Here is a 23,128-nt window from a genome sequence, read left to right on the forward strand (position 1 = left end):
GTTTCGGCCTCTTATTCTGCTTCATAGCAGAGACTTTCTAATGTGGAGACACAGCACTCAAAAAATGCTCCATAGAAATGCATAGGGATAGTTGCTACACATATCCCACCCCTTCCTCGGCAAAACGTCGACATGTGAATACATTGAGCCAATCATGTGGTGTGATGTGAATACATTGAGCCAATCATATGGTGTGTTGTGAAGACATCGTGCCAATCATGTGTTGTGATCTCGCCGCTGGAGCAAGATTGGTGTTGTGAAGCCTTGCGCATGCGCATTTCTGCCGAAATGGATGCCCGACGAGTGCCCAAAAAGCGTTGTCAAATGGCCGCCGAGTGGAGGGACTTGCCTAAAAGGACTTTGTTCATAGCCACATGCATGACTTGGTGTTCTGCGTTTCATAGCCACAATACTGTGCATGTCTTGGTGCACATTAGACAGGCTGGTGCACATGTGTGTGTGTGTGTGTGTGTGTGTGGACAGGCTGGCCTCACTTACCTCTGCCATCCAATCAGAAGTTGCCCTTGTCAAGGCCCAGCCTATCACAGGCATCTTCCCCTACCTGCTGGCCAATGAGAGATCAGATGCACTTCCCTGTGAGGAGTGGGGCAGTGGTGTCGCCTGGTCATGTTGCCCTGGAGGTTGTGTTCGGAGCCCCAAATATCATTTGTGAAGTAGACCAACTGCCCCCTCACTACGACCAAATGCCCCCTCACTACAACTAACTACCCCCTCACTACAACTGCCCCCACAGTACAACTAACTGCCCCCTCACTACAACTAACTGCCCCTTCACTACAACTAACTACCCCCTCACTACAACTAACTGCCCCCTCACTACCCCCTCACTACAACTGCCCCCTCACTACAACTAACTACCCCCTCACTACAACCAACTGCCCCCTCACTACAACTAACTACAACTAACTGCCCCCTCACTACAACCAACTGCCCCCTCACTACAACTAACTGCCCCCTCTACCCCCCTCACTACAACTAACTGCCCTCACTACAACTAACTGCCCCCTCACTACAACTAACTGCCCCTCACTACAACTAGCTGTACTTCAAAGTGTTTCAGCGTTCAGAAAAACTGTAATAAGTAGAATGTGTGTAGGGCAGAGGCTTTTGGAATTGCTGGTTTGTGGCTGTAATTTGTAAAAGCACTAAAGCAAGACTTGAAGAATATGGTTCTAATGAACTAAAACTAAAGCAATAAAGCAAGACTTGAAGGTTATGGTTCTAAGGTAACTTGAAGGTTATGGTTGTAATGAACTAAAATTAAAACACTAAAGCAAGACTTGAAGGTTAGGGTTCTAAGGTAACTTGAAGGTTATGGTTCTAATGAACTAAAATTAAAGCACTAAAGCAAGACTTGAAGGTTATGGTTCTAAGGTAACTTGAAGGTTATGGTTCTAAGGTAACTTGAAGGTTATGGTTCTAATGAACTAAAATTAAAGCACTAAAGCAAGACTTGAAGGTTATGGTTCTAAGGTAACTTGAAGGTTATGGTTCTAAGGTAACTTGAAGGTTATGGTTCTAATGAACTAAAATAAAAGATGAGGGCAACAAGGGGCAGGTGAACCTAGAGGGGGAGGAGTCTCGGAGGAAAGGACAAATCAATCAGTGAGTAGGGCTGTCACTTTTGTGAAAAAATCCTGTTCGATTTTTGAGACATAAGTGTTCATTGAATCGATTGTAAAATCGATTTTTCATGTCTAAAACGTTTCCATTTTCAACGGCAAATATAGGCCAATCCACGGACAACTAACAGGCATTAGGACGAACGTAAAGAGGGCGCTTGTAGACGCAAGCCAGCAATATTTCTGATGATTTATTGGCGTGAAGTTTCGTGCACAATGACAAACAGAAGTGCAACATTCTCGAAAACCAGTAAGCCGAGTGGACTGCCATTACATCAGTGACATGACTGCAGGCTTCAACGTAGCTGTGTCTGTGTTTGCGTAGCCTACCGCTTTGTTCTTCTCCATAGTTTGATATACCAAAAATCCAAAAAAGTACTTCCGCATTGAACTGAAGTTATTAGGGCCTATCACTCGTCTCTCTACATGTCGCACAGGTTGGTCGCGTTGTCCTCCATTTTTTGGCAAAACACGAGCAGCACAGCAGCTGATTGAAACAGCTGTTCCCGGTGCATAAACTTGGTGGGAATTTTCTTTTTAGCTTTCGCAATGCTTACTGCACTTCGGAATTCTTTTATATTCTTATATTCTTGTTTGTGAATTTTGTTACATCTATCTTTTTTATTTGTTTATTTCGTTTAAAATTAATAGTGTAAATATTTGGTTAAAATCGATTCCCTATTTTAGTTTTCGAAACTTGTGTTGTTTGGTCCAATCGATTGTGCAATCGATTTTCGAACGTAAAGTGAAAGCCTTATCAGTGAGCCTCATTTAACGTGTAAGGGCCAGATGTACACACACACACACAGGGACAGATGTACACACACACACACACACACACACACACACACACAGGGACAGATGCACACACACACACACAGGGACAGATGTACACACACACACACACACAGGGACAGATGTACACACACACACACACACACACACACACAGGGACAGATGTACACACACACACACACACACACACAGGGACAGATGTACACACACACACAGGGCCAGATGTACACACACACACACACTCACAGGGACAGATGTACACACACACACACACACACAGGGCCAGATGTACACACACACACACACACACAGGGCCAGATATACAAACACACACACACACACACACAGGGCCAGATGTACACACACACAGGGCCAGATGTACACACACACACACACACACACAGGGACAGATGTACACACACACAGGGCCAGATGTACAGACACACACACAGGGACAGATGTACACACACACACACACACACACAGGGTCAGATGTACACACACACACACACAGGGTCAGATGTACACACACACACACACACAGGGCCAGATGTACACACACACACACACAGGGCCAGATGTACACACACACAGGGTCAGATGTACACACACACACACACACACAGGGCCAGATGTACACACACACACACACAGGGCCAGATGTTCATGTTCACACACACACACACACACACACACACACACAGGGCCAGATGTACACACACACACACACACACAGGGCCAGATGTACACACACACACACACACAGGGTCAGATGTACACACACACACACACACACACAGGGCCAGATGTACACACACACACACACACAGGGCCAGATGTTCACACACACACACACACACACACACACACAGGGACAGATGTACACGTACACGTACACACACACACACACACACACACACAGGGCCAGATGTACACACACACACACACACAGGGCCAGATGTACACACACACGCACACACACAGGGACGGATGTACACACACACACACACAGGGCCAGATGTACTAACGCTTTTGTGTGTGGGTGTGGGTTCGTCTTTATCACAAGATGGGGACTTCGACCTGACAAAGTAGTCACGGGGTGGGGACCGCTGGAATGGTGGGGACTTACACTTGGTCCCCATTATGTTTTTCCTTTAGATGAGCCTAGAACAACATTGCCAACTGCCTAGATACAAAATTTTAGGTTGGCCTATATGTCATGAAATTTTGAAAATGTGTGTTTTGTGTGTGTTTTGGGGTGCTCAGTACCGCCAACCCATGACCAGACACTGTAACTGCATATCTCTCTCACACACACACACATATGGCCATCTACCAATCAGATCCGAGAAATCAGAATATGCAAATGAGTAGATCGCATCATCAAAAGACCGCCAGAAAACCAAAAGCAGAAGAAGAAGCAGCCACCATTTTGGGAACAGCGATATTTTTTCTACAGATCTTTACTATTTTATGGAACATCATCCAACTTCACAGATAAAAAGTAAGTTTAATTAAATTGCGAGAGTAAATGTTAATTGTAGATTGTCAAATAGGAATGCATGCCTAACTACTGTAAGTGTTAATGTTCAGGGTCAAGGGGAGCACATGTAGCAGCAAGTAGCCTAGCTTATAGCTAAATTGCATGTTAAGATGGTTGCCCTATCATTGAGAGTAGCATGGTGAATTCTTTAATTATGTACTTGTATAATATGGGTAAAATGAGTTATGAATGCTGGAATAAAGTTCTTGATAGTATTCTATGTGCATGTAGATATCACACTTCTCATACCTAGTTTTGACATTACAAATAAGGTAAGTTAAGTATAACTTTGCATTCAGAAAATGTAATGTTATCAGACTTCATTTGACTAATTGTCATTTTCTCAAACTTCAGAGGACAACCATGCCAGCAGCAACAAAAGGTAAATACCTATTACTACAGCATATTGTATCAGTTTATACACATTAACTCGAAATGTTTGAACTAAGAAAACAAATGAGGGCGAGGGAAGTCAAAAGGCTACATAATGCATGGTGGGCTAGCATCGGTAGATGTCAGTTCTTTTTATCTGTAGGCAGTTTCAAAGCAGTTGGTAAATGCTAGTTGTGGTTGTTGTTAAATTTGACTACGTAAATATTGTGTTTGTTTTTATGCCTTACTCTTAAGACATACTTTCACAAAACCTGGTGTTATATTGGTTAAACTAACACCACGTTTGTAGTTGCTAGCACATTATGCTAGGCAGCTCATATGCAAAGATGGCTAAGTAAATTGTAAAATTTACGTCGCCATCTTTCCAAGTGAGCCAGCATAATGTGCTAGCAATTACGAATTTGGTGCACATTGAGTTAGCAACAGTTCATTTCCCTTGAAGGAATAACTTCTGCTGTCCAAATGTGGTAAACTGACACTATACAAATCGTTTAATATAAATGTCTTCATTTACAGATTAACATGCTACGACGAAGACGAAATCCCATGCGCGAAGCATGTGACCATGCACGTAATTGCAGAGACACTGAAATGCTGGAAGCTAAGTTCATTAGCCCTAAAAAAGGTATGTTATATTTTAAACTGGAAACAGCAGGAAAACAGAAATGTTTGCTAACAGCTCAGAACTCTGTAAAAGATGTTCAGTTGTGTCTTGAGATCTACTTATTCCTCCACAAGGCACTATTTTAAAAACTAGCTTCAGGCAGGCAGTGTCATATTCAAGTTCACAGACTAGCCTACAGCAATTTGTTTGTTCAAGTAATTCTGCGCTGGTTTTGAGTTGTGTAGGTTGCAGTATAAAGTGAGTGTTATCATGTACAAGTGTTGAGAGTTCGCCGACATGCTGCAAACATTTAACATATGTCCCCGCTCGATAGTGGTAAGAATATGCTTAATTTATGTGTCAGCCTGTGCGCTGTTTGTGTACACTGAGCAAAGGTCACAGTCATTTGCAGTGAACAGTAATTAAGACTCAACCGTGGATAAATTCGGCGTTAACAAATTGTCTCGTTCACATGCGGTGAAGGCATAGCACAGACAAGCTCACAAGACGCTGTGAACTTTTGTCGAACACTTTGGTCGTTGGCATGTTTGTTTGATGTGTAAAGGCGACGTGATGTCGGGTATTACATTCACATCAAGCCAGAGGTAATCATGCATGCCTGTGTATGCGCGTGACTACATGTTTATTTACTGGTTTGACTAAGATTTGCAGTCAGGACGCAATTTCTTGCTTGTTCATGTAGGCTACACCTGTTGAGAGTTCGCCTACATGCTGCAAAAAACATGTCCCCGCTATTGGTAAGAAATATGCTTAATGTGTCAGTCTTGTGCGCTGTTTTTGGATACTGAGCAAAAGTCACAGTAATTTACGTGTTAACAGCAAGTAATTCAAACTGAACCGTGGATAAATTCGGCTTTAACAAAGTCATTGTCTCGTTTACATGAGGTGAAGGCATACGTTGTACGTCAATGTTGCAATACATTTCACGCAGCTGCATGCATAACTGAAGGCGTGAATGAAGTGGCCACTGTATGTAGCACAGACGAGCTCTCAAGAAGACGCTGTAAACTTTTTGTCAAACACTTTGGTCGTCGGCAGGTTTGTTTCATAGATGTGTAAATGCTGGCGACGTGATGTAGGCTATATAATCACTTGTAGACATCACACCAGTCATGCCTGTGTAGAGGCTACAGTAGGCTATGCTCGTGGCTACGTTTATTTAGTGGAAATTTGAGTAAGATTTGAAGTCAGGACACGATTTCTTGCTTGTTCATGCTCAAGATTAGAAAAGAATGCGTATGATCGTGTGCTTTGAAGTGTTACTTTTAAACATGGAGTGAAGGTGGCTTGATTCAAAGATTATGTTTCAAGAGATTGTGGACTTTAGCTTAGGCCATCGATAACTGAGTATTAATATACTGCAAAACTGCTGCTTATCTAATACAATCTAACCAAGTGTTATTAATCTTATATCAAGATCAGAAACTATTGGTATTGTTTTCAGTATAATGAGTTATACAGAGTATCTAGACCCCTATAGTTTCTGATCTTGAGGGTTCCCTCTCAGTAACAACGTGAACAACGCACATCACACTCTCACCAACCAATCCTGAACAGTTCGGATGAGGGTATGACATCTAGGTGTAGATGTGAAAAAGTTAACTTTCAGTTCAAAAGCAGCGGTAGCATAGGCTAGTGTTGTTCAACAATGAGCTAGGTTAATAGATGGAAGCAACACAAATAGCAAGGGATCTTCAAATTAAAGTTACAACGATATCTGTGCCTTAGGCAGAAGGGATACTGTCTATGTGCACATCTGACTGTTTGAAAATGACAGCGCAAATGCACACTTCTCACTTTCCACACATGCATTTCTTGTGGTAAATGTTTGTCTATGCTTCCCTCCAGATTGAATTTTACATTACATTTATGAGATCTTAGCTTTGAGGCAGATATAGAATGATCAAGCCAAATAACAGGCCATGATGAATGCTCTGCAAATAGGCTCAACTGATGTACCCTATTTAGATGTGTCGAATTTTTTTGTATGCACACTTTTCCCTATGAGAAACTTTACTAGTAGGCTACTGGCAATAATTCAAAACTACTTTCACCTCTGCTTTTACATGCAAATTTAAAATAGAAACCACTTGTGAATAACCAAGATTTTTTTCATGCGGGTATAATTTACAGGGATTGGACTGGTATGATTTATCATAGCCTAATTTATCATACTGGCATGATTTAAAACATAGGGTGAAAGTGAGAATTCATGAAGCACTTTTGAGAAAATGTCAAAATATTGAGATATATATTCTATATTGTCAAATAGACTAAAAATATTGCAATATTATTTTTAGCCATATCGCCATATATATTTTTTGTACATTTCTGACCCACATTCTGTTTTTCAGGCCGTGGTGTCTTTACCTTAGCACCATTCCAGCAGGGTGATTTCGTGGTTGAATACAGAGGAGTAATCATTGATGCAGTAGAAGCTCAGCATAGGAGGAAAATCTACCATAAAGCTTGCTGTGTCTTTTTGTTTGACTTTAAATGGAAAGGCAAATGGTGGTGGTAAGTTTTAGGCTAATAGGTAAAGTGCTACTGCCAGTTCCAAAGATCTTACTAAATGTACTAACTGGATAAAAAAAAAACTGTAAAACTCTTAGGGAGTTAGAAAATGAGCCTATTCCTCAAAAATAGCCTGGAGTGTTCCTTCAAAAAATTGCTCTTGTTGATTTTAATGCATTTTCCAGCATTGACGCAGCATTGGAAGACAACAGTCTTGGGAGATTGGTGAATGATGACCATAAGACTCCTAATTGCCGCATGAAGTTAATTGAGGTTGATGGTAAACCACATCTCTGTTTGTTCGCCCTCCGTGATATTTGCCAAGAAGAGGAGATCACTTATAATTATGGCGGAACAGACTGGCCATGGAGAAATGAGGTGAGATCTAGCAGCATTAGCAATTTCTGTTTAAAATAATAACTTTATTAGATTTAAATTAGAATAATAGCTTTCTTCAATTTCTGTGTACTGCTTTTCAGTTTACAAACACCTGTACTTTGCTTGCATGGTTTTATTAATCACTGTCCCAACCTGTGAGTGATCCCTTTCTTAGTTAGCGTGCTTCCATCCAACTTCCTAATGCACATTTTATCTATTCGAATGGAAACAACATGAAATGCACATCAAAATTTTGAATGCGCATCAAAATTTGATTTGCTAGAGGGGGGGTGGATCCACTCTCGATGCGCATAAGGTATAATGCGAATAAAGTTGATGGAAACAGTTTATTCGCATTGCGTTATGTAACCTTCAGAGAATCTCAGCCATCTCTGGCACTTCCCCAACATTAGGCAACTTAATGTGCTCTCTTGCTTGTTCCTGTAGAATAAAACAAATTGAATTCACACATCGGTGCACAGTTGTTTTGCTGACGCCAAAGTTTTCACTAACAACTCTGTATTCGGCACACGTCGCAAGTTTATGCAACATGCCATTCCTGTAGAAAACCTGTAGCCCAATTACATGCCTGCAGGTATGACTGCTTTAACAATAGAATGATAGGGTAAAACATCATTCCTGAATACTGAATATCATAATATATTAGCCTAAAATTAATGTGCAGTAAGCAGAATGTAGGCATGGCTGCATGTGACATTTCTACAGATCAGAATGATATATGCCTAACAACTGTTTTGAGTTAAGGCTATAGTTAAGCTTATTGAACACAGACATTTACATCGATAGTCTGGCGTTATAATTTATTTGCCTCGGGTGTACTGTGGAGTGGGTAAGACTGTTTTTAGTGGCAGGCTAACACATACTGATCACCTGCGCTAGCCTAGCACCTGCGAACTCTGCAACTAGAAATATTCTACCTCAGCTTGCTATACATTGTCATTATTGAAGTTGAGTATGTTTGTGTGTAGGGTTTGTAGGTTTTTTAACATTTCTTTCACTTAGTCCCCACAACTAATGCTTTATCCTTTCTTAACTTGCTTCTAATTATCATATTGAAGTCAGGTTTGTGTGTAGGGCCTTCATGGTTTCTTGCACCCGGTCCCTATAACTCATGTTAAATTAAGTAATGAAAGATGGCAATTTAAGTGCAAGGTGAAAGTGTTTAGAAGGTTGTTATGACTGACGGTCTATTTATAAGGTACACGTTAACACTTTGTGCCCATGTCTTTCTCTTCTTATCAAGAGTGAGGATGCCACTTGCAGCCTGGAAAATGTGCCTTCTACCAGTGACCTCCCAACATCTGCCACTCAGGTAACATAATCAGTCTTTGCCTGTTGTGGAAATAGTATTGTGAAGTAGAATTTGACAGTCATTAGGTAGGCTAGGGCCACAGTAATAGCGCGGGTGCTTACACCTCATGTGAAACTAGTTTGTACAGCTATCGTTCTGCTCACTGTAACATAACTCCTGGAGCTGTATGTAAACTATTGCTAACTAGCTAGTTAGCCACTAATTTGAATTACATGCAACTTTTACTGCATCATACTAGGAGAGAGAAAATGCCAGGCAGAAAGTAACCATTCTTGTCATCTCATGAGAGAGGCTGCTTGTATGTCTGTTAGCACTACTTTGCTAGCCTAAGTAACATTAGCAATGGGTACAGTTTATAGCATACATGCACTGTTTTAAAAAAAGATACAAATCTAAGTGCAAGGTGAAGGTGTTTAGAAGGTTGTTATGACTGACGGTCTATTCATAGGGTACATGTTAAAACTTTGTGCCCATGTCTTTCTCTTCTTATCAAGGGTGAGGATGCCACTTGCAGCCTGGAAAATGTGCCTTCTACCAGTGACCTCCCAACATGTGCCACTCAGGTAACATAATCATGATGTGTCTGTTAGCACTACGTAGCCAGCCTAAGTAACGTAACCTTTGGGTACAGTTTATAGCATACAATTTCTTCCCCTTTGTCTTACAAGATATGTAGTCTTTGCTTTCACTTGATTCCAACAACTGATATATCCTATTGAAGCTGAGAGTATGCCAGGGCTTTTTGAATTCTATCAATTGGTCCCCACAACTGATGTTTTATCCTACCTCACTTTGATTCTAACTGTTTTATTGAAGTGAAGTGTGTGTAGGACCGCTTGAGATGCCTTTAGTTGGTCCCCACAACTTTGTGTGTGTAGGACTTTTTCAATTGGTCCCCACAACTGATGTTTTATCCTACCTCACTTTGATTCTAACTGTTTTATTGAAGTGAAGTGTGTGTGTAAGACCGCTTGAGATGCCTTTAGTTGGTCCCCACAACTTTGTGTGTGTAGGACTTTTTCAATTGGTCCCCACAACTCATGTTTTATCCTACCTCAATTTGATTCTAACTGTTTTATTGAAGTGAAGTGTGTGTAGGACCGCTTGAGATGCCTTTAGTTGGTCCCCACAACTTTGTGTGTGTAGGACTTTTTCAAATGGTCCCCACAAGTGATGTTTTTACAGTCCCTCAATTTTAAGTGTTTGGCAGTAGCTGAGTGTATTCCGTGCCTTTTCAAAGGGGTGGGTCAGGATTCTAGACATAGAACCTCATTTTCAAGTTAGCAAGTGTGATATTTATCAGTGGAGACTGTTTTCAGCACGTTTTATCCAGTCCTTCTAGTGGCAGAGTTGCAAGTCAACAGTATGTGTTAGCCTGCCAGTAAAAACAGTCTTACCCACTCCACAGTGCACCCGAGGCATATAAATTATAACACCAGACTATCGATGTAAATGTCTGTGTTGATAGAATACTGTTAGAAATAAAATTATCCTTGCATTGCATTGCAATAGTTCTACTTTGTTCCCTGAAGTTGGTAGTAGGCATATAAGCAGCGGCAGCGGTGGACTGATATTACCTAGGCTACTACTAGGTGTCCCGATTGGAGTGCGCTTCTCTGTTTACTTTTCGGCGCAGTACTACTAACCAGAGCAAGTAAAATTCTGCCGCTGCTTAGAAACTAGTCCCTCAAAATGTAATGCGATCACTTAAAATGCAAGGATAGAATAATGTTAGAAATAAAACTATCAACACAGACATTTACATCGATAGTCTGGCGTTATAATTTATTTGCCTCGGGTGTACTGTGGAGTGGGTTAGACTGTTTTTAGTGGCAGGCTAACACATACTGATGACTTGCGCTAGCCTAGCACCTGCGAACTCTGCAACTAGAAGGACTGGATGAAATATGTTTAAAACGGTCTCCACTGATAAATATCACACTTGCTAACTTGGAAATGAAGGTCCTAAGTCCAAAATCCTGAACCACACCTTTAAATTCATTTGTATGGTCTTCACAACTGATCATTTATTATACCTCAGCTTGCTATGCATTGTCATTATTGAAGTTGAGTATGTTTGTGTGTAGGGTTTGTAGGTTTTTTAACATTTCTTTCACTTAGTCCCCACAACTAATGCTTTATCCTTTCTTAACTTGCTTCTAATTATCATATTGAAGTCAGGTTTGTGTGTAGGGCCTTCATGGTTTCTTGCACCTGGTCCCTATAACTCATGTTAAATTAAGTAATGAAAGATGGCAATTTAAGTGCAAGGTGAAAGTGTTTAGAAGGTTGTTATGACTGACAGTCTATTTATAAGGTACGTTAACACTTTGTGCCCATGTCTTTCTCTTCTTATCAAGGGTGAGGATGCCACTTGCAGCCTGGAAAATGTGCCTTCTACCAGTGACCTCCCAACATGTGCCACTCAGGTAACATAATCAGTCTTTGCCTGTTGTGGAAATAGTATTGTGAAGTAGAATTCGACAGTCATTAGGTAGGCTAGGGCCACAGTAATAGCGCTGGTGCTTACACCTCATGTGAAACTAGTTTGTACAGCTACCGTTCTGCTCACTGTAACATAACTCCTGGAGCTGTATGTAAACTATTGCTAACTAGCTAGTTAGCCACTAATTTGAATTACATGCAACTTTTACTGCATCATACTAGGAGAGAGAAAATGCCAGGCAGAAAGTAACCATTCTTGTCATCTCATGAGAGAGGCTGCTTGTATGTCTGTTAGCACTACTTTGCTAGCCTAAGTAACATTAGCAATGGGTACAGTTTATAGCATACATGCACTGTTTTAAAAAAAGATACAAATCTAAGTGCAAGGTGAAGGTGTTTAGAAGGTTGTTATGACTGACGGTCTATTCATAGGGTACATGTTAACACTTTGTGCCCATGTCTTTCTCTTCTTATCAAGGGTGAGGATGCCACTTGCAGCCTGGAAAATGTGCCTTCTACCAGTGACCTCCCAACATGTGCCACTCAGGTAACATAATCATGATGTGTCTGTTAGCACTACGTAGCCAGCCTAAGTAACGTAACCTTTGGGTACAGTTTATAGCATACAATTTCTTCCCCTTTGTCTTACAAGATATGTAGTCTTTGCTTTCACTTGATTCCAACAACTGATATATCCTATTGAAGCTGAGAGTATGCCAGGGCTTTTTGAATTCTATCAATTGGTCCCCACAACTGATGTTTTATCCTACCTCACTTTGATTCTAACTGTTTTATTGAAGTGAAGTGTGTGTAACACGCTTGAGATACCTTTAGTTGGTCCCCACAACTTTGTGTGTGTAGGACTTTTTCAATTGGTCCCCACAACTGATGTTTTATCCTACCTCACTTTGATTCTAACTGTTTTATTGAAGTGAAGTGTGTGTAACACGCTTGAGATACCTTTAGTTGGTCCCCACAACTTTGTGTGTGTAGGACTTTTTCAATTGGTCCCCACAACTGATGTTTTATCCTACCTCAGTTTGATTCTATCTGTTTTATTGAAGTGAAGTGTGTGTAGGACCGCTTGAGATGCCTTTAGTTGGTCCCCACAACTTTGTGTGTGTAGGACTTTTTCAAATGGTCCCCACAAGTGATGTTTTTACAGTCCCTCAATTTTAAGTGTTTGGCAGTAGCTGAGTGTATTCCGTGCCTTTTCAAAGGGGTGGGTCAGGATTCTAGACATAGAACCTCATTTTCAAGTTAGCAAGTGTGATATTTATCAGTGGAGACTGTTTTCAGCACGTTTTATCCAGTCCTTCTAGTTGCAGAGTTGCAAGTCAACAGTATGTGTTAGCCTGCCAGTAAAAACAGTCTTACCCACTCCACAGTGCACCCGAGGCATATAAATTATAACACCAGACTATCGATGTAAATGTCTGTGTTGATAGAATACTGTTAGAAATAAAATTACCCTTGCATTGCATTGCAATAGTTCTACTTTGTTCCCTGAAGTTGGTAGTAGGCATATAAGCAGCGGCAACGGCGGACTGATATTACCTAGGCTACTACTAGGTGTCCCTATTGGAGTGCGCTTCTCTGTTTACTTTTCGGCGCAGTACTACTAACCAGAGCAAGTAAAATTCTGCCGCTGCTTAGAAACTAGTCCCTCAAAATGTAATGCGATCACTTAAAATGCAAGGATAGAATAATGTTAGAAATAAAACTATCAACACAGACATTTACATCGATAGTCTGGCATTATAATTTATTTGGCTCGGGTGTACTGTGGAGTGGGTAAGACTGTTTTTAGTGGCAGGCTAACACATACTGATGACTTGCGCTAGCCTAGCACCTGCGAACTCTGCAACTAGAAGGACTGGATGAAATATGTTTAAAACGGTCTCCACTGATAAATATCACACTTGCTAACTTGGAAATGAAGGTCCTAAGTCCAAAATCCTGAACCACACCTTTAAATTCCTTTGTATGGTCTTCACAACTGATCATTTATTCTACCTCAGCTTGCTATGCATTGTCATTATTGAAGTTGAGTATGTTTGTGTGTAGGGTTTGTAGGTTTTTTAAGATTTCTTTCACTTAGTCCCCACAACTAATGCTTTATCCTTTCTTAACTTGCTTCTAATTATCATATTGAAGTCAGGTTTGTGTGTAGGGCCTTCATGGTTTCTTGCACCCGGTCCCTATAACTCATGTTAAATTAAGTAATGAAAGATGGCAATTTAAGTGCAAGGTGAAAGTGTTTAGAAGGTTGTTATGACTGACGGTCTATTTATAAGGTACGTTAACACTTTGTGCCCATGTCTTTCTCTTCTTATCAAGGGTGAGGATGCCACTTGCAGCCTGGAAAATGTGCCTTCTACCAGTGACCTCCCAACATGTGCCACTCAGGTAACATAATCAGTCTTTGCCTGTTGTGGAAATAGTATTGTGAAGTAGAATTTGACAGTCATTAGGTAGGCTAGGGCCACAGTAATAGCGCTGGTGCTTACACCTCATGTGAAACTAGTTTGTACAGCTACCGTTCTGCTCACTGTAACATAACTCCTGGAGCTGTATGTAAACTATTGCTAACTAGCTAGTTAGCCATTAATTTGAATTACATGCAACTTTTACTGCATCATACTAGGAGAGAGAAAATGCCAGGCAGAAAGTAACCATTCTTGTCATCTCATGAGAGAGGCTGCTTGTATGTCTGTTAGCACTACTTTGCTAGCCTAAGTAACATTAGCAATGGGTACAGTTTATAGCATACATGCACTGTTTTAAAAAAAGATACAAATCTAAGTGCAAGGTGAAGGTGTTTAGAAGGTTGTTATGACTGACGGTCTATTCATAGGGTACATGTTAACACTTTGTGCCCATGTCTTTCTCTTCTTATCAAGGGTGAGGATGCCACTTGCAGCCTGGAAAATGTGCCTTCTACCAGTGACCTCCCAACATGTGCCACTCAGGTAACATAATCATGATGTGTCTGTTAGCACTACGTAGCCAGCCTAAGTAACGTAACCTTTGGGTACAGTTTATAGCATACAATTTCTTCCCCTTTGTCTTACAAGATATGTAGTCTTTGCGTTCACTTGATTCCAACAACTGATATATCCTATTGAAGCTGAGAGTATGCCAGGGCTTTTTGAATTCTATCAATTGGTCCCCACAACTGATGTTTTATCTTACCTCACTTTGATTCTAACTGTTTTATTGAAGTGAAGTGTGTGTAGGACCGCTTGAGATGCCTTTAGTTGGTCCCCACAACTTTGTGTGTGTAGGACTTTTTCAATTGGTCCCCACAACTGATGTTTTATCCTACCTCACTTTGATTCTAACTGTTTTATTGAAGTGAAGTGTGTGTGTAAGACCACTTGAGATGCCTTTAGTTGGTCCCCACAACTTTGTGTGTGTAGGACTTTTTCAATTGGTCCCCACAACTGATGTTTTATCCTACCTCACTTTGATTCTAACTGTTTTATTGAAGTGAAGTGTGTGTGTAACACGCTTGAGATGCCTTTAGTTGGTCCCCACAACTTTGTGTGTGTAGGACTTTTTCAATTGGTCCCCACAACTGATGTTTTATCCTACCTCACTTTGATTCTAACTGTTTTATTGAAGTGAAGTGTGTGTAACACGCTTGAGATGCCTTTAGTTGGTCCCCACAACTTTGTGTGTGTAGGACTTTTTCAATTGGTCCCCACAACTGATGTTTTATCCTACCTCACTTTGATTCTAACTGTTTTATTGAAGTGAAGTGTGTGTGTAAGACCGCTTGAGATGCCTTTAGTTGGTCCCCACAACTTTGTGTGTGTAGGACTTTTTCAATTGGTCCCCACAACTGATGTTTTATACTACCTCACTTTGATTCTAACTGTTTTATTGAAGTGAAGTGTGTGTAACACGCTTGAGATGCCTTTAGTTGGTCCCCACAACTTTGTGTGTGTAAGACTTTTTCAATTGGTCCCCACAACTGATGTTTTATCCTACCTCAGTTTGATTCTATCTGTTTTATTGAAGTGAAGTGTGTGTAGGACCGCTTGAGATGCCTTTAGTTGGTCCCCACAACTTTGTGTGTGTAGGACTTTTTCAAATGGTCCCCACAAGTGATGTTTTTACAGTCCCTCAATTTTAAGTGTTTGGCAGTAGCTGAGTGTATTCCGTGCCTTTTCAAAGGGGTGGGTCAGGATTCTAGACATAGAACCTCATTTTCAAGTTAGCAAGTGTGATATTTATCAGTGGAGACTGTTTTCAGCACGTTTTATCCAGTCCTTCTAGTTGCAGAGTTGCAAGTCAACAGTATGTGTTAGCCTGCCAGTAAAAACTGTCTTACCCACTCCACAGTGCACCCGAGGCATATAAATTATAACACCAGACTATCGATGTAAATGTCTGTGTTGATAGAATACTGTTAGAAATAAAATTACCCTTGCATTGCATTGCAATAGTTCTACTTTGTTCCCTGAAGTTGGTAGTAGGCATATAAGCAGCGGCGGACTGATATTACCTAGGCTACTACTAGGTGTCCCTATTGGAGTGCGCTTCTCTGTTTACTTTTCGGCGCAGTACTACTAACCAGAGCAAGTAAAATTCTGCCGCTGCTTAGAAACTAGTCCCTCAAAATGTAATGCGATCACTTAAAATGCAAGGATAGAATAATGTTAGAAATAAAACTATCAACACAGACATTTACATCGATAGTCTGGCGTTATAATTTATTTGCCTCGGGTGTACTGTGGAGTGGGTAAGACTGTTTTTAGTGGCAGGCTAACACATACTGATGACTTGCGCTAGCCTAGCACCTGCGAACTCTGCAACTAGAAGGACTGGATGAAATATGTTTAAAACGGTCTCCACTGATAAATATCACACTTGCTAACTTGGAAATGAAGGTCCTAAGTCCAAAATCCTGAACCACACCTTTAAATTCCTTTGTATGGTCTTCACAACTGATCATTTATTCTACCTCAGCTTGCTATGCATTGTCATTATTGAAGTTGAGTATGTTTGTGTGTAGGGTTTGTAGGTTTTTTAAGATTTCTTTCACTTAGTCCCCACAACTAATGCTTTATCCTTTCTTAACTTGCTTCTAATTATCATATTGAAGTCAGGTTTGTGTGTAGGGCCTTCATGGTTTCTTGCACCCGGTCCCTATAACTCATGTTAAATTAAGTAATGAAAGATGGCAATTTAAGTGCAAGGTGAAAGTGTTTAGAAGGTTGTTATGACTGACGGTCTATTTATAAGGTACGTTAACACTTTGTGCCCATGTCTTTCTCTTCTTATCAAGGGTGAGGATGCCACTTGCAGCCTGGAAAATGTGCCTTCTACCAGTGACCTCCCAACATGTGCCACTCAGGTAACATAATCAGTCTTTGCCTGTTGTGGAAATAGTATTGTGAAGTAGAATTTGACAGTCATTAGGTAGGCTAGGGCCACAGTAATAGCGCTGGTGCTTACACCTCATGTGAAACTAGTTTGTACAGCTACCGTTCTGCTCACTGTAACATAACTCCTGGAGCTGTATGTAAACTATTGCTAACTAGCTAGTTAGCCACTAATTTGAATTACATGCAACTTTTACTGCATCATACTAGGAGAGAGAAAATGCCAGGCAGAAAGTAACCATTCTTGTCATCTCATGAGAGAGGCTGCTTGTATGTCTGTTAGCACTACTTTGCTAGCCTAAGTAACATTAGCAATGGGTACAGTTTATAGCATACATGCACTGTTTTAAAAAAAGATACAAATCTAAGTGCAAGGTGAAGGTGTTTAGAAGGTTGTTATGACTGACGGTCTATTCATAGGGTACATGTTAACACTTTGTGCCCATGTCTTTCTCTTCTTATCAAGGGTGAGGATGCCACTTGCAGCCTGGAAAATGTGCCTTCTACCAGTGACCTCCCAACATGTGCCACTCAGGTAACATAATCATGATGTGTCTGTTAGCACTACGTAGCCAGCCTAAGTAACGTAACCTTTGGGTACAGTTTATAGCATACAATTTCTTCCCCTTTGTCTTACAAGATATGTAGTCTTTGCTTTCACTTGATTCCAACAACTGATATATCCTATTGAAGCTGAGAGTATGCCAGGGCTTTTTGAATTCTATCAATTGGTCCCCACAACTGATGTTTTATCCTACCTCACTTTGATTCTAACTGTTTTATTGAAGTGAAGTGTGTGTAGGACCGCTTGAGATGCCTTTAGTTGGTCCCCACAACTTTGTGTGTGTAGGACTTTTTCAATTGGTCCCCACAACTGATGTTTTATCCTACCTCACTTTGATTCTAACTGTTTTATTGAAGTGAAGTGTGTGTAACACGCTTGAGATGCCTTTAGTTGGTCCCCACAACTTTGTGTGTGTAAGACTTTTTCAATTGGTCCCCACAACTGATGTTTTATCCTACCTCAGTTTGATTCTATCTGTTTTATTGAAGTGACGTGTGTGTAGGACCGCTTGAGATGCCTTTAGTTGGTCCCCACAACTTTGTGTGTGTAGGACTTTTTCAAATGGTCCCCACAAGTGATGTTTTTACAGTCCCTCAATTTTAAGTGTTTGGCAGTAGCTGAGTGTATTCCGTGCCTTTTCAAAGGGGTGGGTCAGGATTCTAGACATAGAACCTCATTTTCAAGTTAGCAAGTGTGATATTTATCAGTGGAGACTGTTTTCAGCACGTTTTATCCAGTCCTTCTAGTTGCAGAGTTGCAAGTCAACAGTATGTGTTAGCCTGCCAGTAAAAACTGTCTTACCCACTCCACAGTGCACCCGAGGCATATAAATTATAACACCAGACTATCGATGTAAATGTCTGTGTTGATAGAATACTGTTAGAAATAAAATTACCCTTGCATTGCATTGCAATAGTTCTACTTTGTTCCCTGAAGTTGGTAGTAGGCATATAAGCAGCGGCGGACTGATATTACCTAGGCTACTACTAGGTGTCCCTATTGGAGTGCGCTTCTCTGTTTACTTTTCGGCGCAGTACTACTAACCAGAGCAAGTAAAATTCTGCCGCTGCTTAGAAACTAGTCCCTCAAAATGTAATGCGATCACTTAAAATGCAAGGATAGAATAATGTTAGAAATAAAACTATCAACACAGACATTTACATCGATAGTCTGGCGTTATAATTTATTTGCCTCGGGTGTACTGTGGAGTGGGTAAGACTGTTTTTAGTGGCAGGCTAACACATACTGATGACTTGCGCTAGCCTAGCACCTGCGAACTCTGCAACTAGAAGGACTGGATGAAATATGTTTAAAACGGTCTCCACTGATAAATATCACACTTGCTAACTTGGAAATGAAGGTCCTAAGTCCAAAATCCTGAACCACACCTTTAAATTCCTTTGTATGGTCTTCACAACTGATCATTTATTCTACCTCAGCTTGCTATGCATTGTCATTATTGAAGTTGAGTATGTTTGTGTGTAGGGTTTGTAGGTTTTTTAAGATTTCTTTCACTTAGTCCCCACAACTAATGCTTTATCCTTTCTTAACTTGCTTCTAATTATCATATTGAAGTCAGGTTTGTGTGTAGGGCCTTCATGGTTTCTTGCACCCGGTCCCTATAACTCATGTTAAATTAAGTAATGAAAGATGGCAATTTAAGTGCAAGGTGAAAGTGTTTAGAAGGTTGTTATGACTGACGGTCTATTCATAGGGTACATGTTAATACTTTGTGCCCATGTCTTTCTCTTCTTATCAAGGGTGAGGATGCCACTTGCAGCCTGGAAAATGTGCCTTCTACCAGTGACCTCCCAACATGTGCCACTCAGGTAACATAATCAGTCTTTGCCTGTTGTGGAAATAGTATTGTGAAGTAGAATTTGACAGTCATTAGGTAGGCTAGGGCCACAGTAATAGCGCTGGTGCTTACACCTCATGTGAAACTAGTTTGTACAGCTACCGTTCTGCTCACTGTAACATAACTCCTGGAGCTGTATGTAAACTATTGCTAACTAGCTAGTTAGCCACTAATTTGAATTACATGCAACTTTTACTGCATCATACTAGGAGAGAGAAAATGCCAGGCAGAAAGTAACCATTCTTGTCATCTCATGAGAGAGGCTGCTTGTATGTCTGTTAGCACTACTTTGCTAGCCTAAGTAACATTAGGAATGGGTACAGTTTATAGCATACATGCACTGTTTTAAAAAAAGATACAAATCTAAGTGCAAGGTGAAGGTGTTTAGAAGGTTTTTATGACTGACGGTCTATTCATAGGGTACATGTTAACACTTTGTGCCCATGTCTTTCTCTTCTTATCAAGGGTGAGGATGCCACTTGCAGCCTGGAAAATGTGCCTTCTACCAGTGACCTCCCAACATGTGCCACTCAGGTAACATAATCATGATGTGTCTGTTAGCACTACGTAGCCAGCCTAAGTAACGTAACCTTTGGGTACAGTTTATAGCATACAATTTCTTCCCCTTTGTCTTACAAGATATGTAGTCTTTGCTTTCACTTGATTCCAACAACTGATATATCCTATTGAAGCTGAGAGTATGCCAGGGCTTTTTGAATTCTATCAATTGGTCCCCACAACTGATGTTTTATCCTACCTCACTTTGATTCTAACTGTTTTATTGAAGTGAAGTGTGTGTAGGACCGCTTGAGATGCCTTTAGTTGGTCCCCACAACTTTGTGTGTGTAGGACTTTTTCAATTGGTCCCCACAACTGATGTTTTATCCTACCTCACTTTGATTCTAACTGTTTTATTGAAGTGAAGTGTGTGTGTAAGACCGCTTGAGATGCCTTTAGTTGGTCCCCACAACTTTGTGTGTGTAGGACTTTTTCAATTGGTCCCCACAACTCATGTTTTATCCTACCTCACTTTAATTCTAACTGTTTTATTGAAGTGAAGTGTGTGTAGGACCGCTTGAGATGCCTTTAGTTGGTCCCCACAACTTTGTGTGTGTAGGACTTTTTCAATTGGTCCCCACAACTGATGTTTTATCCTACCTCACTTTGATTCTAACTGTTTTATTGAAGTGAAGTGTGTGTAACACGCTTGAGATGCCTTTAGTTGGTCCCCACAACTTTGTGTGTGTAGGACTTTTTCAATTGGTCCCCACAACTGATGTTTTATACTACCTCACTTTGATTCTAACTGTTTTATTGAAGTGAAGTGTGTGTAACACGCTTGAGATGCCTTTAGTTGGTCCCCACAACTTTGTGTGTGTAAGACTTTTTCAATTGGTCCCCACAACTGATGTTTTATCCTACCTCAGTTTGATTCTATCTGTTTTATTGAAGTGAAGTGTGTGTAGGACCGCTTGAGATGCCTTTAGTTGGTCCCCACAACTTTGTGTGTGTAGGACTTTTTCAAATGGTCCCCACAAGTGATGTTTTTACAGTCCCTCAATTTTAAGTGTTTGGCAGTAGCTGAGTGTATTCCGTGCCTTTTCAAAGGGGTGGGTCAGGATTCTAGACATAGAACCTCATTTTCAAGTTAGCAAGTGTGATATTTATCAGTGGAGACTGTTTTCAGCACGTTTTATCCAGTCCTTCTAGTTGCAGAGTTGCAAGTCAACAGTATGTGTTAGCCTGCCAGTAAAAACTGTCTTACCCACTCCACAGTGCACCCGAGGCATATAAATTATAACACCAGACTATCGATGTAAATGTCTGTGTTGATAGAATACTGTTAGAAATAAAATTACCCTTGCATTGCATTGCAATAGTTCTACTTTGTTCCCTGAAGTTGGTAGTAGGCATATAAGCAGCGGCGGACTGATATTACCTAGGCTACTACTAGGTGTCCCTATTGGAGTGCGCTTCTCTGTTTACTTTTCGGCGCAGTACTACTAACCAGAGCAAGTAAAATTCTGCCGCTGCTTAGAAACTAGTCCCTCAAAATGTAATGCGATCACTTAAAATGCAAGGATAGAATAATGTTAGAAATAAAACTATCAACACAGACATTTACATCGATAGTCTGGCGTTATAATTTATTTGCCTCGGGTGTACTGTGGAGTGGGTAAGACTGTTTTTAGTGGCAGGCTAACACATACTGATGACTTGCGCTAGCCTAGCACCTGCGAACTCTGCAACTAGAAGGACTGGATGAAATATGTTTAAAACGGTCTCCACTGATAAATATCACACTTGCTAACTTGGAAATGAAGGTCCTAAGTCCAAAATCCTGAACCACACCTTTAAATTCCTTTGTATGGTCTTCACAACTGATCATTTATTCTACCTCAGCTTGCTATGCATTGTCATTATTGAAGTTGAGTATGTTTGTGTGTAGGGTTTGTAGGTTTTTTAAGATTTCTTTCACTTAGTCCCCACAACTAATGCTTTATCCTTTCTTAACTTGCTTCTAATTATCATATTGAAGTCAGGTTTGTGTGTAGGGCCTTCATGGTTTCTTGCACCCGGTCCCTATAACTCATGTTAAATTAAGTAATGAAAGATGGCAATTTAAGTGCAAGGTGAAAGTGTTTAGAAGGTTGTTATGACTGACGGTCTATTTATAAGGTACGTTAACACTTTGTGCCCATGTCTTTCTCTTCTTATCAAGGGTGAGGATGCCACTTGCAGCCTGGAAAATGTGCCTTCTACCAGTGACCTCCCAACATGTGCCACTCAGGTAACATAATCAGTCTTTGCCTGTTGTGGAAATAGTATTGTGAAGTAGAATTTGACAGTCATTAGGTAGGCTAGGGCCACAGTAATAGCGCTGGTGCTTACACCTCATGTGAAACTAGTTTGTACAGCTACCGTTCTGCTCACTGTAACATAACTCCTGGAGCTGTATGTAAACTATTGCTAACTAGCTAGTTAGCCACTAATTTGAATTACATGCAACTTTTACTGCATCATACTAGGAGAGAGAAAATGCCAGGCAGAAAGTAACCATTCTTGTCATCTCATGAGAGAGGCTGCTTGTATGTCTGTTAGCACTACTTTGCTAGCCTAAGTAACATTAGCAATGGGTACAGTTTATAGCATACATGCACTGTTTTAAAAAAAGATACAAATCTAAGTGCAAGGTGAAGGTGTTTAGAAGGTTGTTATGACTGACGGTCTATTCATAGGGTACATGTTAACACTTTGTGCCCATGTCTTTCTCTTCTTATCAAGGGTGAGGATGCCACTTGCAGCCTGGAAAATGTGCCTTCTACCAGTGACCTCCCAACATGTGCCACTCAGGTAACATAATCATGATGTGTCTGTTAGCACTACGTAGCCAGCCTAAGTAACGTAACCTTTGGGTACAGTTTATAGCATACAATTTCTTCCCCTTTGTCTTACAAGATATGTAGTCTTTGCTTTCACTTGATTCCAACAACTGATATATCCTATTGAAGCTGAGAGTATGCCAGGGCTTTTTGAATTCTATCAATTGGTCCCCACAACTGATGTTTTATCCTACCTCACTTTGATTCTAACTGTTTTATTGAAGTGAAGTGTGTGTAGGACCGCTTGAGATGCCTTTAGT

At 40.7% G+C, this 23,128-nt stretch overlaps 1 long non-coding RNA gene across 3 annotated transcripts; it reads left to right on the forward strand.

Moving 5' to 3' along the window:
• Positions 1-3,486: 3,486 nt before the first annotated feature.
• LOC143121306 (uncharacterized) lies at positions 3,487-9,788 on the forward strand. Of its 3 annotated transcripts, XR_012986470.1 has the most exons (7): positions 3,487-3,942; positions 4,336-4,363; positions 4,891-4,999; positions 7,354-7,516; positions 7,699-7,891; positions 9,156-9,224; positions 9,719-9,788. It is a non-coding gene; the product is annotated as an uncharacterized LOC143121306 (long non-coding RNA). The 3 variants fall into 3 exon arrangements; XR_012986469.1 differs by having other exon boundaries at positions 3,487-4,363; XR_012986471.1 differs by lacking the exon at positions 9,156-9,224 and having other exon boundaries at positions 3,487-4,363.
• Positions 9,789-23,128: the final 13,340 nt, after the last annotated feature.

This window comes from Alosa pseudoharengus, unplaced genomic scaffold, assembly GCF_046254945.1.
Source record: "Alosa pseudoharengus isolate Yale_2024_CS ecotype anadromous, Long Island Sound unplaced genomic scaffold, YU_APseudo_1.1 YU_APseudo_1.1_scf_13, whole genome shotgun sequence".
In the NCBI taxonomy this organism is placed as follows: domain Eukaryota; kingdom Metazoa; phylum Chordata; class Actinopteri; order Clupeiformes; family Clupeidae; genus Alosa; species Alosa pseudoharengus.